Genomic DNA, 16,950 nt, shown 5'->3' with positions numbered 1-16,950 from the left:
CTAGATTAGGTAGATTAGAAAAAATGCATTCATTTAATGTAATTAGCCCATTTAACTTTTCTAATTTAATTAGGCCCCATTTAATTTAAAAATATTTTTACCAATTAGATTAAGTAGGATTGCAATAATTTATTTCACAAATTATTAGGGATTGGGTTTAATCATTTTAATTAATTCAATTTAGGATCTCACAAATTCATTGATCATCCATCTAGGTCAGGCTCAATTAATCGAATTAGTGTAATTTAGGGTTTCATAAGTTGCTAAATTAATCCTAGGTTTAGGCTTATTTAATTAGCTTAATCTAAGACTCATAATACATTAATTAAATCATTTAGGCTTATTTAATTAGCGTAATCATTTCATTATTTACATCATAACCTAGCTAGCATAATTTAGACACTTGGTTTAGGGTCTTCACATGTCATGCTTAGATACCTAGTTTAAGGTTTTCAGTGCCTAGATTTAGGACTAGTTAGTAGGGTACAAACAAACTTTGGTCAAACAAAAAGAGATCGGCCTTAGGGCCGGGCAGACTGGGTGCCTAACACCTTCCCAGTCTGTCACTTGACACTTGTCCAGAATCTTGGTCTAAACCAGCCTTATCCATTAGAGTCATTAGTCTCTCTCCCTTGATTGGGGGAGACATTTATGGGTCCTAGACCCTTTCTAGGTGGCTACTCCCTTTTACCCATAATGTGTATCCCCCCTTGGCATATGATGACCAGGGGATACTATCTCATCTCATTAGGGTCGAACCCGAGTGTGTTCACACACGCTATGCGCCATATCGGCGATCCCACAGGGGCGGAGGTCCATGGTACCTACAGTGGTGACTCCACTGGCGATGTCAAACTCTTGATTGACCATTGTTTGTATAGCTTTGTTTTTACCATATTGTTGTATATTGACATGTTATTTTTCACTTTTTATCACTTGCATACACTTCTTGCATTGAGCACAGCATGACTTACCCTTATTCACCCTCGTGGTGTAGCTGTCAGGGTCCCTTACACATGTTTGGGCCGCCCCCAGTTACATCACACCCCTTGATACCGTACCATTTAGGTTTGGAATACGGAACTTATCAGCGAGAGTGTTACCTTGCGTGCTTGAGGGAGATCACACACATTTAGGTGTGCCCAAAGAGACGCAATCGGTTAACACTCTGAGTTCGATATGCTCGAGCTATTCCCCTATTGGTATATCAAAGGGACCACGTACCTCTGATTCATTCCGTGTATACGGGTGATAGGTATATCAGTCCTGTCAAGGTAGCCTTTCCGGTCCTAAACCTAGCCAACATGCATCATGTACTTGGATATAGAACCAATGACTAGGATCAACACAACTAATGTAATATTGTTTGCGGTTCATGTTGGACCTTCTTGTAGTCATTTTTTACTCGCCTCAATCTACCATCCACCAACGGAAGGATTGGATTTATCATTAACATTAAAGGTGCTAGTGTTTATAACTACACCAGTTGTTGATTCTTACAACTGCACCGTATGATTGGTACCGTGGCTATATGCTAACACCACTAGTCCGATGTGGCATAGGTCTCAACCTGGTAAAGGTTTCACACATGCTGTCTCGATGTTAACGGGGAACCCAAATTCGTCCACCACGGTTTTTGGTGATTGATTCAGTGTAGAGTCGCCTACATGAGTGTTCTTACAAGAACCACCTTTGCTTGATCCATCACTTGAGAGTCTCTTTAACTTAGGCACACTTCTTTAAGTATGCCGCTAAGTTGATGCCACTCTCATTTGAGCTAACTCTTGTTTGGTCCGGCCGTCCTTGCTTGCGTATGTTTGGCTAGTCTTGTGTTCAAGTAGGAGAGTGTTGTGTGTTGTTATCTCACCGTCTATATTTGTCCTTTTCCGGTACCAGTCAGTGCCGCCAACATCTTACCCCAATCAGCCTTTCTCGTTCATCCCACTTGGTTGGGATTGTCCTAGCAACCTCTCGGGACCATCATTCAGTGGTTCTCGATGGCAGGCATTCCTCCACAACCACCTTTGGATAACATGGATGGTCGAATGGCCAGGCTAGAGGAAATGATGGCCTACCTCATGGAGGTGGTACACACACATATGGTCGCACCAAGGGAAGAGGTTCTGGATCAACGGAGAAGCCCTCAAACGCCTAGGTTTATTCCCCAACCTCCCTACCCAGCTGAGGATGAGTATGACTTCTATGCCAACGCTCCTGCCGCCAGGGCAGTTGAGGATCAAGAGAAAAAAGAATTGAAGGATCAGGTCAACCGTTTGGAGCACATTATAAGGAATATGAAAGGGGCAGAAGACCAAATTTTTGATACTGAGGGGCTATGCTTTTTTCCCCAAGCAATCTTGCCAGAAAGGTTCAAGTGGACATGTGACAAGTTCGATGGAACTGGGGATCCCCGTACCCACTTGAAGACTTTCATTGGACAGTTGAGGATAAAGAGGTTCACAGATGAAATGTTGGGGCAAGCTTTTCAATTCTCTCTAACCGGTGCGGCTCACCATTGGCTTATGTCTTTAGACAAGGCATCCTCTCGCACTTGGGAGGACATTATGAGAGCTTTCACCAAACAATATGGCTATAATACTGAAGTGGAATTAACAAGAAGAGAATTGGAAGCGACAAGGCAAATGCTGAATGAAGGGTTCACCGAGTATTTGAGGCGTTTCCGTGACAAAGCATCCATGATGAGGGATCGACCAAGTGAGCGAGATCAGATTGCCATGATCATGAGGCCGGTGTGTGGTCCCTACAAGGATGTGTTGTTTGGCCAGGCAATATTGACATTTGAGGGACTCAGAATGGCAGCCCAGCAGGTCGAAGATGCCCTCGCCCAACAGAGGAATTCGGGGTCTAATGCCACGATGGCGATTCTTCCCACAACGCCGGCCTTGCCTACTCCGTCAACGCCATTTGTGATTGAGCAAGATGCAACCCCCGCTCCCCGTCATCCTCGAAGGCAGTTCACTGACTTGGGGACTTCTTTGAGTTTACTTTTGAATCGTTTGCTTCAGGCCGGTCTTATAGTCAAGCCAGAGCCTAGGCCCTTACCTGAGTGGAAACCTGATTGGTTCAATCCAAACCTGTTTTGTGACTACCATTCTCAGCAAGGTCATGCAACAGATAGATGTTACAAGTTGCAGGAGGCAATCCAAGATCTGCTTGATGCAAAGAAGTTTGAAATCCAGGTCAAACGACCTAATGTTGCCATAAATCCCCTTCCTCAGCATCGAACAGTTAACGCCTTGCAGGAAGATTTAGGAAATTTTGACTCGACTTCCCTTGTCAGTTTTCTATCAGTGAAGAGTAGCCAGGCAGAGGCGACCAGCATTGGAGATCTTAGCGGGTTTACTTTCCCCCTTCGGGCTGATGTTGTCACTTCTAGTTTGAAGGAGCCTGTAGAGTTAGAGTTGAAGGAAGATGAGATCAATGGCCTGTATGATGAATCTGATTTTGAGACTTACACACCAAATCTTGGTTTCGAACTAAATGCAGTCAAACATGAAGCTAATGAGGATTATGATATCATTATCCCTGGGGAAGGGTTGCAGGCAAAGCAAAGGTTTACGGAGTCTGATGACGAGGTAGAGTTCTACATTCCGGGTGAGATAATAGAAGAAACTCGAAGTGGGAAGGACTACAAGGCAGCAGGACTCACAGAACCACCAGCAAGGCGAAAAGATCAGGGACTTCCCAATTGGGACCGATTCGGCGCAACTAGCGAGCCTAGTAGGAGCCGCGTACGCAGTGAACTCATTGATGTTTGCAGATGCTGATCTCCCTCTTGAAGGTTCAAACCACACACGGGCTTTACACATAACCATTGATTGCAGAGGATGTCGAATTCCCCAAGTATTGGTAGACAATGGGCCGGCGTGGAATGTTTTCCCTCTTAGGACCTTTAAACATTTGGGATTTGATGAAGCCGAGATGAAGCCATCTAGTCAATGTGTTCGAGCTTATGACAACACCAGGAGGAGAATGTTGGGAATTTTCACTGTGGTGATAGTAGTTGGACCGGCAGAATTCGAGGTAGATTTCCAAGTTATCGATATTCCTGCGTCTTTCAATATGATTTTAGGCCGTCCATGGTTACACAAGGCTGGGGCAGTTTCCTCTTCCCTTCACCAAAAGATAAAATTTTTGTTCAAAGGGCAAGTGATCACTGTCTTGGTAGATCCTGACTTGGTCAGCATGATGGCATCCATTGATGTGGGGGAAAGTAACAATGGTGAGACATCTGAAGTTCGTTTGGGAGGTTTTGAGTTGGGCAGTATCAATGCAACTTCGGGGCCTAGTTCACCGGGAGAGAGATTTGCTTTGACAGAGTTTAACATCACCAACCCCGGAGTAACCAGCATGCTTCTTAAAATGAAGTATTTTCCAGGCATGGGCCTAGGGGTGCGACAAAAGGGTGACCCAGATATTTTATCTCTGAATGTGAACACACAACGCTTTGGCCTTGGTTATGTTATAACAGAGGAGGACCAACAAAAGATAGCAGCCAAGAAGCAAAAATATGACAAAAATTTCAAGAGATATGAAGGGTTGAAATACAAGAATGAGGGGAAGAATTTGATCCATATACTTAGCAACGGGAAAAGTTCTGAAGGAAAGGCAACAGAGGCAGGTTATCAGCAGAACAAGACTGTCAAGTATAGGCTAGTGAAGGTTTCAAAGTGGAACAACATGGAAGATGGATCTGAGATCGTCAATATGGCTCCCTATTTCAAAACTCTGAATGGTTATTTCATCAAGGAAGGGCAGGATTTCTTCTATTGCGGATTCCCAGAACCATGGTTAGATGTGTTTTCAGGGGAGAGGCTACCAGGTTTTGAGATCTTCTTTAATCGCGCGATTGATTGGGCAGAGTTAGAACATTATTCACTGAAGCAGTTTGAACAGGTCCAACAGGGACACACAGAGGAAGACCTAGATGTTAGCGTTCTCTTCGATGAGGAGATTATGATGATTGGTGGGACCAATGAATTTGAGGCACCTTCACCCCACTTGTTGATTCATCATGCTGAGGGATTCATTCCTAACTGGAGCTGTTTGGATGAGTTTGTTTACCCTGAGGAGCTGAAATTTGTATCTGAAGAGTCGGCCATGTCTGGGCCTAAGTCCTTTAAGTTTGTAGGCAGTCCACTAGTTGTTTCTCCTTCTGTTTCTCTCCATGTCGGAGAAGGTATTTCCACTTATGCAGTGTCGGTTCCAGTCGGAGCTAAGTCTGATGTAATTGTCCCAGCTATTAATGAAATGAATTCTTTCGAGTATATTGCTTCTTCCTCTTCCCTATCCCCTCCATCTCCTGATGATGAATGTTGTGATGACCCATCGCCTGAATTTCTCAAATCATTAAAAGCTTTAAAGGAAAAGAAGGCCAAACCTGTCTGTGAGGATTTCAGATTGATAAATTTGGGGTTAGAACATGATCCCCGGGAGGTTAGACTTGGCATGTCCCTTGATGAGCAAGAGACAACCCAATTAATCGAGCTCTTAAAAGAATTTGAGGAGGTGTTTGCTTGGTCATACGCCAATATGCCCGGTATTGATGCCAGCATAGTTCAACATGATCTCCCTCTGTTCTCTGATGCAAAGCCATTCCAACAAAAGATTCGGCGCATGCTTCCGGATTGGGCTCTGATGGGAAAAGAGGAGATTGCCAAGCAACTTAGTGTAGGGTTCATTGAGGTTGATGAGGTATACTGAATGGTTGGCAAATGTCGTAGTTGTACCAAAGAAGGATGGTCGGATCAGGGTATGTATGGATTATAGGGACATTAATAGGGCGAGCCCCAAAGATAATTTTCCCTTACCACACATCGATCTTTTAGTGGATAATACTGCGGGGCATGCGCTTCTATCATTCATGGATGGGTTTTCTGGTTACAATCAGATCCAAATGAATCCCGAAGATAAAGACAAGACGTCTTTCACTACGGATTGAGGCACTTATAGATACAGGGTGATGCCTTTTGGTTTGAAGAATGCAGATGCTACCTACCAAAGGGCCGCCACCACTATCTTGCGTGATTTGATACACAAAGAAGTGGAGGTGTATGTAGATGACACGATTGTCAAGTCGATTAATCGAGAAGGGCACTTTAAGGCTTTGAGGGTTTTCTTTGAGAGGATCAAGGAATTCAAACTGAGACTGAACCCACAAAAATGTGTATTTGGGGTGACATGTGGTATGCTTTTGGGGTTCATGGTAAGTGAGAGAGGCATTGAGATTGACCCATCCAAAATCAAAGCAATAACAGAAATGTCACCTCCTCAAACGGAGAAGGAAATTCGAGGGTTTTTAGGAAGGGTCCAATACATTAGTCGGTTTATTTCTCAACTAACCACCATATGTGAACCGATCTTCAAATTACTGAAAAAGGATCAACCTAAGGGGTGGAATCCTCAATGCCAATTGGATTTTGATCGCATCAAGAGCTACCTGGTAAACCCACCAATCCTCATTCACCCTACTCCCGGAAGGCCGTTGTTGTTGTATCTCTCTGTATTAGAAACCTCCATGGGATCAATGGTGGCTCAGCATGGTCCAGATGGGCATACAGAGCAAGCAATTTATTACCTTAGTAAGAAGTTCATAGACTGTGAGACAAGGTACACAACCCTGGAGAAGACTTGTGCAACTTTGGTTTGGGCAACAAGGAGGTTGAGACATTACATGTTGACCTATTCAGTCTTTTTGGTGTCCAGAATGGATCCCATCAAGTATCTTTTTGAGAAACCCACGTTGACGGGCAGATTAGCACGTTGGTTATTGCTCTTAGTGGAGTTCGACATTGTGTATGTCACCCAGAAGTCCATCAAGGGTAGTGTCATTGCTGAACATCTATACGCACATCCAGTTGTTGATACGAGGCCTTTGAATGACATATTTCCAGATGAAGATGTAGTTTCTATTGAGGTTGAAAATGAGGTTGGCAGTTGGCAAATGTTCTTTGATGGAGCCGCCAATCACAAAGGTTGCGGAGCCGGAGTTCTACTTATAACTCCTGAAGGGTTGAACATGCCCATGGCATATAGGTTGGACTTCGAGTGCACCAACAACATGGCCGAGTATGAAGCTTGCCTCATGGGATTGAAAGCAGCCATCTCTATTGGGGTCAAAAGATTGGAAGTATACGGAGATTCTTCGATTGTCATATGCCAAGTCCAAGGCAAGTGGAAAACAAAGGAGGAAAAGTTAAAACCATACCAAGGGTGTGTAGAGTCTCTAATGAAGCAGTTCACAGAAATTAGTTTTGACTATTTCCAGAGGGACAATAATAGGTTTTCCGATGCTTTGGCTACTCTCGCATCGATGGTTGATTTTGGTCCAGGTGAGCAAATACAACCATTCATTATAGATTGGAGAGATCATATGTTGGCTAAGAAAATTCTCCGCTTGGGGTATTTTTGGAATACACTAGAAGCCGATTGCAAAGAATTTGTGAAGAAGTGCCATAAATGTCAGATTTTTGCCAACCTCATCCATGTGCCCCCAACAGAATTGCACACGCTGAGTTCTCCGTGGCCTTTTTCCACTTGGGGTATCGATGTGATCGGAAAAATTAACCCCAAAGCTTCAAACGGGCATGAGATTGTATTAGTAGCTATTGATTATTTCACCAAATGGGTAGAGGCTCAGTCATACGCAAAACTCACAGCGGAAAAGGTAGCCAAATTTTTGCAAGAACATATCATTTGCCGACATGGGATGCCCCATGAGGTGATTTCTGACCAAGGTCAACATTTTAGGGGCAAGGCATAGGTGTTGTGTGGCCAATTTAGGATTGCAAGGCATAGGTCTTCTCCTTATCGCCCTCAAACCAATGGAGCGGTTGAAGCGGCAAACAAAAACATGAAGGTCATACTCCAGAAGATGGCTGATAGGAACAATGATTGGGCTGACAAATTACCTTATGCCTTATGGGCTTATCGGACTTCTATTAGAACTCCAACTGGGGCAACTCCATACTCTTTAGTATACGGGATGGAAGCAGTCCTCCCGGTTGAGCTAGAGGTCCCCTCTCTTAGAATTCTCATGGAGAGTCAGATTCCAAAAGCGGATTGGCTCAAGTCAAGGTACGAGGTGTTGAACCTCATTGATGAAAAAAGGATGAAGGCGATGGACAACATGAAGAAGTATCAACTGCGAGTTGCAAGGGCTTTCAACAAAAAAAGTCCACCCACGTTCCTTGGAAGTTGGAGATTTGGTTTTAAAAGAGTAGAGAGCACCCATTCATGATCCAAGGGGCAAGTTTAGGCCAAACTGGAGTGGCCCTTTTGCAGTGAAGGAAATCCTCCCGGGGAAGGCAATACGCCTTGTAGATCTTGATGGTCAAGAACTGCAGTACCTATCCAACCAACTTAGATCAGCTGAAAAAGTATTATGTTTAGCCTCCGCATTGAAAAAAAAAAAGAAGAAGAAGAAAAAAGGAATGCAATGAAGGAAAACTGCCTGTGAGGCATGAACTACGCTCGACCTGATTCCTAAATTTTTAGGATACGTAGGCAGCTTGAAAGTCAAAATCGAGCTCGGTCATTTTCCCCCACACCTCATAGCGGGTTGGACCTAATTTTCCATCTTTAGCTATCCCTTTCCCCTTTCAGACAAATGGGTTCTCACTACTCTTATCATCAGGAGGTGATCGAGTCCAACTAAGAACTCTTTCCACCGTCTCTCAAATTCGGCGGATTCCAAAGAGTTTTCATCTTTAGTCATTTTTTCAAAATAACTATCTTGATTGACGTGATTTCTCTCGTGAACTCGTCATCCTTGCAAATAATTGTCTTGATCTGGCTCGAAGACTCCATCTACCATTCTCCTATTCGACGGTTCCCAAGAGTTTTCAATAGCCCCTCTTTCAGCTTAACTCTTTTTTTATTCAGTATGATCCTCTCGTGAGGTCGCTATCCAAAGTAGTATCCGTACTCTACCCATGGCAGAACCATCGGGTTAGTTTCCTTCGGTATGTGTGTCTTAACATTTGTTTTAGTTTAGGGTTTGGGCCCAGACATGATCGCGGTCATCTGAGAGACCAATCTTACATTTTCTAAATTGGCTCAAAGGGTTCTTAGCTTTTGAAAAAAAAAATCAGTTTACTTTGGTGGATGTGTCATATGATATTTTCCTGTAAATTGATCCTTTCCTGGAACTGACATTTTATGATGTACCCAGGAAATCCGAGTTGTGTTTTGCTGCTCCCATTATTATCATCATGGATGTTGCTTTCCGTCGATGGATGGAAGCAATGAGGGACGACGACCCTGAAGTCCTTGAAGAAGTGCACCTTCATGCACTCTTTCAGCTCCAGCGCATCAGTCCATGTCGTGCTTTGATACATGAGGCATCTCATTTCTGGATCCGAGAACTTCACGTTTTTCGATTCGGAACTGTGGAAATTTGCCCTACTCGGGAAGAATTCTGAGCTTGTCTTGTTTACAATCATCGGGGAGATGTTTTTCGCCCAACATTGCAACCCGTTAGCTCGATTGAAATTCGAGAATTTTTTGGTTGGAGTGCTAAAGAAGCAAGGCGATTCATGGCAAGTGATCGAATCAACCTGTATGTTGTTATCCAGGAGTTTGCCCCACTTCGATCAAATACTGAAAGCTTTAGGATGCATCGAAGGAATGCTTTCCTTTTCTGCATGATCGCTCGTTATCTGTTGCATTCCCCCAAGTGTGGAGGCTTACCCGTTATCATCAACGTCATCCGGCAGTTGAGACAAGGTTGAGACATTATCCCTACTATTTTGGCGGAGACTTTGAGAGGACTTGATATTATGACAGGTCGGCGAAATTTTTGCACCAGTGACTTTAATGGGTGCTTCGCCCTCCTCCAGGTATGGTTAGTCGAGCGCCTGTAAATTGGTCCAACCTTTGGTTACAGCTCATTTGGAACCGTTCCAATATTTCAAGCGAATTCAGACCTTTAACCACCATGATGCAACAAATGGGCCTGGGCGACTGGAAGCCCTCATGGAGCGAAGCATGAGGTGGGAAGTCCATTGGTGGTAAGTTCGGAACCCTGTTTTACACACTTCTGGCTGTGACTATGTCAGGTTGTTAGGCATATCCCATACCTCCTTCTACATACCGGTTCGCTTCATGCGTCAATTCGGTTTACCTCAGGGTGCTCTAGGGGATGTGGGTACCACGCCTATCACAGAGGCTTTAACAGAAGGTTTGGTGAATTCCATTGCAGCCTCGTGGAACCATTTGGCTCGCCTAGGTTAAGGTTGTTAAATTGAAGATCTTTTGGTCTGGGTAGCGTTTACTGAGGAGTCATTCCCCACCTTTCTGCTTTTCAAAACTTGTAGTAGCAGTGGCGCCATTTTTTCCTTTCAATGAAAATAATTTGTCATTTATGATGATCAATCTACTAGCAACATTCTCCTTCATGAACATATGGGCTTTGTGTGTTTTTACTAACCACTAACCTTCGTATGATGGTGCTCTTTCCAAGCCCCTTGGCTTTCAGATCTAGACCTCTCGTGGATTCGGCATGTGATGGCATCTTAAACACCATTGCGATCTCTTAAATTCGATGCAGTTGTTTGTGCTAACTTTGCTAGGCTTCATGTCCTTATTCAGGTATTTGAGATCCAGAATCTCCCAAGTTTTCCTTTGTTAATTCCAATGTAGGTGCACAACCAAACACATCGTTGGCACCAATTTCAATACGGACTATTCGCGCCAACTTTTGAGAATCCTTAGGATCACTACCGAGCACCGTTGTTGATCCCAGCTGAGCACCGTTGTGCGAGGAAGATCATCCCCTGCAGAGAATCCCAAGGTTCATAGTCTTGCACGACTGCCAATACGGACTATCCGCACCAACTTTTTGAGAATCCTTAGGATCACAACCGAGCACCGTTGTTGATCCCAGCTGAGCACCGTTGTGCGAGGACGATCATCCCCTGCAGAGAATCCCAAGGTTCATAGTCTTGCACGAATACCAATACGGACTATCCGCACCAACTTTTTAAGAATCCTTAAGATCACAACCGAGCACCGTTGTTGATCCCAACTGAGCACCGCTGTGCGAGGATGATCATCCCCTGCAGAGAATCCCAAGGTTCATAGTCTCGAACGACTGCCAATACGGACTATCCGCGCCAACTTTTGAGAATCCTTAGGATCACAACCGAGCACCGTTGTTGATCCCAGCTGAGCACCGTTGTGCGAGGACGATCATCCCCTGCAGAGAATCCCAAGGTTCATAGTCTTGCACGAATACCAATACGGACTATCCGCACCAACTTTTTAAGAATCCTTAAGATCACAACCGAGCACCGTTGTTGATCCCAACTGAGCACCGCTGTGCGAGGATGATCATCCCCTGCAGAGAATCCCAAGGTTCATAGTCTCGAACGACTGCCAATACGGAATATCCGCGCCAACTTTTGAGAATCCTTAGGATCACAACCGAGCACGGTTGTTGATCCCAGCTGAGCACCGCTGTGCGAGGACAATCACCCTTGCAGAGAATCCCAAAGTTGACAACCACGCGGCTGGAAATTCAAACTTTCGACGTCACGTAGTGTGGGCATTACCTCTATATTGACCAACCGCGGCAGGTTTTCAGTCATAGTAACATCCATACGCTACCTGATTTCGTATGTGTTACCGATCGACATTCCCTACCTTTGGTCTTATCGCTCGTTTTGCATTTGCATTTGCACCTTCGCCATCCTTGAGCCGGATGTCGACAGTACATTACACTTGGTGACAAAATAGTGTGTTCTTTTCTTTGCCTTTCGACCGTTACATAGGTCTCGGTCAAAGAGGGGCAATCTGTAGACACCGAATTTTGTCACCCCCCGGCAATGATGACAATATGAAGGACTACATGTTGGATATTTTAGACTTGGAGAATTTTCAAACTTAGAGTAGAAAATGACCATATATTCCTATAAACTTTCAAGAGAAATTTTTTTCAAAAAAAAATTAGAATTTGATGTTGTGCTCCACGTCGGCCTACATCAGGCCGTGCTCCACCTCGGCCTCCATATGGCCGTGCTCCACCTCGGCCTACATCAGGCCGTGCTCCACCTCGGCCTCCATCAGGCCGTGCTCCACCTCGGCCTACATCAGGCCGTGCTGCACCTCGGCCTCCAAAAGGCGATGCTCCAGCTCGGCCTCCATCAGGCCGTGCTCCACCTCAGCCTACATCAGGTCGTGCTCCACCTCGGCCTACATCAGGCCGTGCTCCACCTCGGCCTCCATCAGGCTGTGCTCCACCACGGCCTCCATCAGGCCGTGCTGCACCTCGGCCTCCAATAGGTCGTGCTCCACCTCTGCCTCCATCAAGCAGTGCTGCACCTCGGCCTCCAACAGGCCGTGCTCCACCTCGGCCTACACCAGGCCGTGCTCCACCTCGGCCTCCAACAGGCCGTGTTCCACTTTGTCCAAAAGCAAGGCCTTTTGGACAATCCTCTCTAGTTTTAGTCCCACATCGGAAATTTGAGAAGATTTCCCGAAGTCCCATGGCTATAAAAATGGCCCTTCCCCTCTTCCAAAGGGGAGGAGAAAAATTGAGAATTTGGGAGAGAGGATGACCCCATTAAAGTTTTTGGCTAACTTCTTCCCTCTAAAATCAAACATTCTCCAATTTAAAAATGTTTAATACATTAATCCTTCATTGAGCCGGGAGATCTTATCCGGTTCGGTTCGATTTGGGGGCTCAAAGCACAAGGGTTATCTCCCCTTGTTCCTTGATTAAAGCCGGCTTAAGGTATTTTTCTTCTCCTAATTGCAGTTTAGAACTAGCTTATCTAATGTAATAAATTAATTCATAATTGATTTGTTTAGATTAATTATGTTTAATTTGTCTCATTTGGGTTCAATACGGTTCATTAGATATGAATTGCTTTTTTTCGGTCCAATTAAAAAGGTATTTAGGTAATTGATTTCTTAGATTAATTAAGTTTAATTATTTTTTTATGTTTACCTTTGATTTGGTTTAGTTTTTTTTAAGTTACTTTTTGTTCTTTTGATCTAGACCCTTAGATTAGGATCTCAAGCCCTAATTTCTTCCCCATCTTTTCTTCCTTCATTTCCCTTTTTCCCTATAGCAGAACGGCAGCCGCACTAACTCCTCCTCCTTCTTCTTCTTCTTCTTCTCTTCTTCTCTTTTCCTTCCTTGCTGAGGCAACCCCTAACCAGCAGCAACCGAGCCGCACTAACTCCTCCTCCTTCTTCTTCTTCTTCTTCTCTTCTTCTCTTTTCCTTCCCTGCTGCTGCAACCCCTAACCACCAGCAACCGAGCCGCACTAACTCCTCCTCCTCCTCCTCCTTCTTGTTCTCTTCTTCTCTTTTCCTTCCCTGCTGCTGCAACCCCTAACCAGTAGCAACCGAGCCACACTAACTCCTCCTCCTTCTTCTTCTTCTTCTCTTCTTCTCTTTTCCTTCCCTGCTGCTGCGACCCCTAACCAGCAGCAACCGAGCCGCAGTAACTCCTCCTCCTCCTCCTTCTTCTTCTTCTTTTCTTCTCTTTTCCTTCCCCGCTGCTGCAACCCCTAACCAGCAGCAACGGAGCCGCGCTAACTCCACCTCCTTCTCCTTCTTCTTCTTCTTCTCTTCTTCTCTTTTCCTTCCCTGCTGCAACCCCTAACCAGCAGCAACCGAACCGCAGCCGCACCCAATCCTCCTCTCTTCTTCTTTTTCTTCTTCTTCTTCTCGATCTTCTTCTTCTTTTTCTTTCTTTTTTCCTTCCCTGTTGCTGCAACCCCTAACCGGAAGCAACCGAACCGCAGCCGCACCTAATCCTCCTCTCTTCTTTTTCTTCTTCTTCTTCTTCTTCTTCTTCTTTTTCTTTATCTTTATCTTTTCCTTCCCTGCTGCTGTAACTGGCAGCAGTCGAACCCCCCTCTTTCTTCTTTTCTTCTTCTTCTTCTCTTCTCTTCTTTTTCTCCTGCAGCAGCAACCGAACACCCCTCTTTCTTCTTTTCTTCTTCTTCTTCTCTTCTCATCTTCCTCCCTCCAAAGTCTGCTGTAACCGAACCTGCAACTCACATTTTCTTCTTCTCCTTCTTATTTTATTTTCTTGTTTTTTTTTTGTTATTTCTATAATCTGCTATTAGATAGTCCATATTTGTAATGCCCCCAACCTATCATTTCATTTCTATGTGGAATCTTTCCCTCCCTTTTTTTTATATTTTTGTTTTTCTTTTATCCATTTTGGTTTGATTTCAGGTTTGTAATGTATCTAGTCCTAGAACTTAGGTTTGGGATTCCCCTAATTTTAAAATTTAAAATCAAATGATTTCATTTTATTTCCCTCTAAATAATGTATGGGACGTAGTTTAGGGTGTGTTTTGTTTAGGACGGGCCTGGCTGGCCCCTCAAACTGGCTCGTAGCATTAGGTGCGTATTGGGGATTTGGGTTTTCCTACTATCTATCTTTTGTACTCCAACATTTACTTGCATTAGTGTAGTACTAATTTAGATTAATTAAAGTAACTTAGTTAATGTAATTAGTCATTTCAACTGTTGTTTATTTAATTGTGGTTTGTTAATTTAGCTTTTTAAATCATTGCATTTGATTTCTTCATTCAATTCAATTTATTAAACTTGTGTAATTACCAATCTTTTTCCCTCTAGTGGTTTGTTCATTTTAATCAATCAACTAATTAGTTATTTAATGTAGGATAATTAACTAGATTAATTAGTTAAAAGATTATCTTCTCATTAGATTAACTAGGGTTTTGAAAAATGTTTAACTCATCTTAGGATTAGCTTAAAGTAGACATAACTAGTCCAATTAGGTTTCATAATTAATTTAATTAAACCATAGGTTCAGTTTAATCTTCCTAAACTAGATTAGGTAGACTAGTAAAATGCTTCCATTTAATGTAATTAGCCCATTTAACTTTTCTAATTTAATTAGGCCCCATTTAATTTAAAAATATTTTTACCAATTAGATTAAGTAGGATTGCCATAATTTATTTCACAAATTGCTAGGGATTGGGTTTAATCACTTTAATTAATTCAATTTAGGATCTCACAAATTCATTGATCATCCATCTAGGTCAGGCTCAATTAATCGAATTAGTGTAATTTAGGGTTTTATAAGTTGCTAAATTGATCATAGGTTTAGGCTTATTTAATTAGCTTAATCTAAGACTCATAATGCATTAATTAAATCATTTAGGCTTATTTAATTAGCGTAATCATTTCATTATTTGCATCATAACCTAGCTAGCATAATTTAGACACTTGGTTTAGGGTCTTCACATGTCATGCTTAGATACCTAGTTTAAGGTTTTCAGTGACCTAGATTTAGGACTAGTTAGTAGGGTACAAACAAACTTTGGTCAAACAAAAAGAGACCGGCCTTAGGGCCAGGCAGACTGGGTACCTAACACCTTCCCAGTCTGTCACTTAACACTTTTTCGGAATCTTGGTGCAAACTAGCCTTATCCATCAGAGTCATTAGTCTCTCTCCCTTGATTGGGGGAGACATTTATGGGTCCTAGACCCTTTCTAGGTGGCTACTCCCTTTTACCCATAATGTGTATCCCCCCTTGGCATATGATGACCAGGGGATACTATCTCATCTCATTAGGGTCGAACCCGAGCGTGTTCACACACGTTACACGCCGTATCGGCGATCCCGCAGAGGCGGAGGTCCATGGTACCTACAGTGGTGACTCCACTGGCGATGTCAAACTCTTGATTGACCATTGTTTGTATAGCTTTGTTTTTACCATATTGTTGTATATTGACATGTTATTTTTCACTTTGCATCACTTGCATACACTTCTTGCATTGAGCACAGCATGCCTTTCCCTTATTCACCCTCGTGGTGTAGCTGTCCGGGTCCCTTACACATGTTTGGGCCGCCCCCAGTTACATCACACCCCTTGATACCGTACCATTTAGGTTTGGAATACGGAACTTATCAGCGAGAGTGTTACCTTGCGTGCTTGAGGGAGATCACACACATTTAGGTGTGCCCAAAGAGACGCAATCGGTTAACACTCTGAGTTCGATATGCTCGAGCTATTCCCCTATTGGTATATCAAAGGGACCACGTACCTCTGATTCATTCCGTGTATACGGGTGATAGGTATATCAGTCCTGTCAAGGTAGCCTTTCCGGTCCTAAACCTAGCCAACATGCATCATGTACTTGGATATAGAACCAATGACTAGGATCAACACAACTAATGTAATATTGTTTACGGTTCATGTTGGAACTTCTTGTAGTCATTTTTTACTCGCCTCAATCTACCATCCACCAACGGAAGGATTGGATTTATCATTGACATTAAAGGTGCTAGTGTTTATAACTACACCAGTTGTTGATTCTTACAACTGCACCGTATGATTGGTACCGTGGCTATATGCTAACACCACTAGTCCGATGTGGCATAGGTCTCAACCTGGTAAAGGTTTCACACATGCTGTCTCGATGTTAACGGGGAACCCAAATTCGTCCACCACGGTTTTTGGTGATTGATTCAGTGTAGAGTCGCCTACATGAGTGTTCTTACAAGAACCACCTTTGCTTGATCCATCACTTGAGAGTCTCTTTAACTTAGGCACACTTCTTTAAGTATGCCGCTAAGTTGATGCCACTCTCATTTGAGCTAACTCTTGTTTGGTCCGGTCGTCCTTGCTTGCGTATGTTTGGCTAGTCTTGTGTTCAAGTAGGAGAGTGTTGTGTGTTGTTATCTCACCATCTATATTTGTCCTTTTTCGGTACCAGTCAGTGCCGCCAACATCTTACCTCAATCAGCCTTTCTCGTTCATCCCACTTGGTTGGGATTGTCCTAGCAACCTCTCGGGACCATCATTCAGTGGTTCTCGATGGCAGGCATTCCTCCACAACCACCTTTGGATAACTTGGATGGTCGAATGGCCAGGCTAGAGGAAATGATAGCCAACCTCATGGAGGTGGTACGCACACATTTGGTCGCAATAAGG

The sequence above is a fragment of the Macadamia integrifolia genome, chromosome 11 (assembly GCF_013358625.1).
Source record: "Macadamia integrifolia cultivar HAES 741 chromosome 11, SCU_Mint_v3, whole genome shotgun sequence".
Taxonomy (NCBI): Eukaryota; Viridiplantae; Streptophyta; class Magnoliopsida; order Proteales; family Proteaceae; genus Macadamia; species Macadamia integrifolia.
This window is presented reverse-complemented; position numbering follows the sequence as displayed.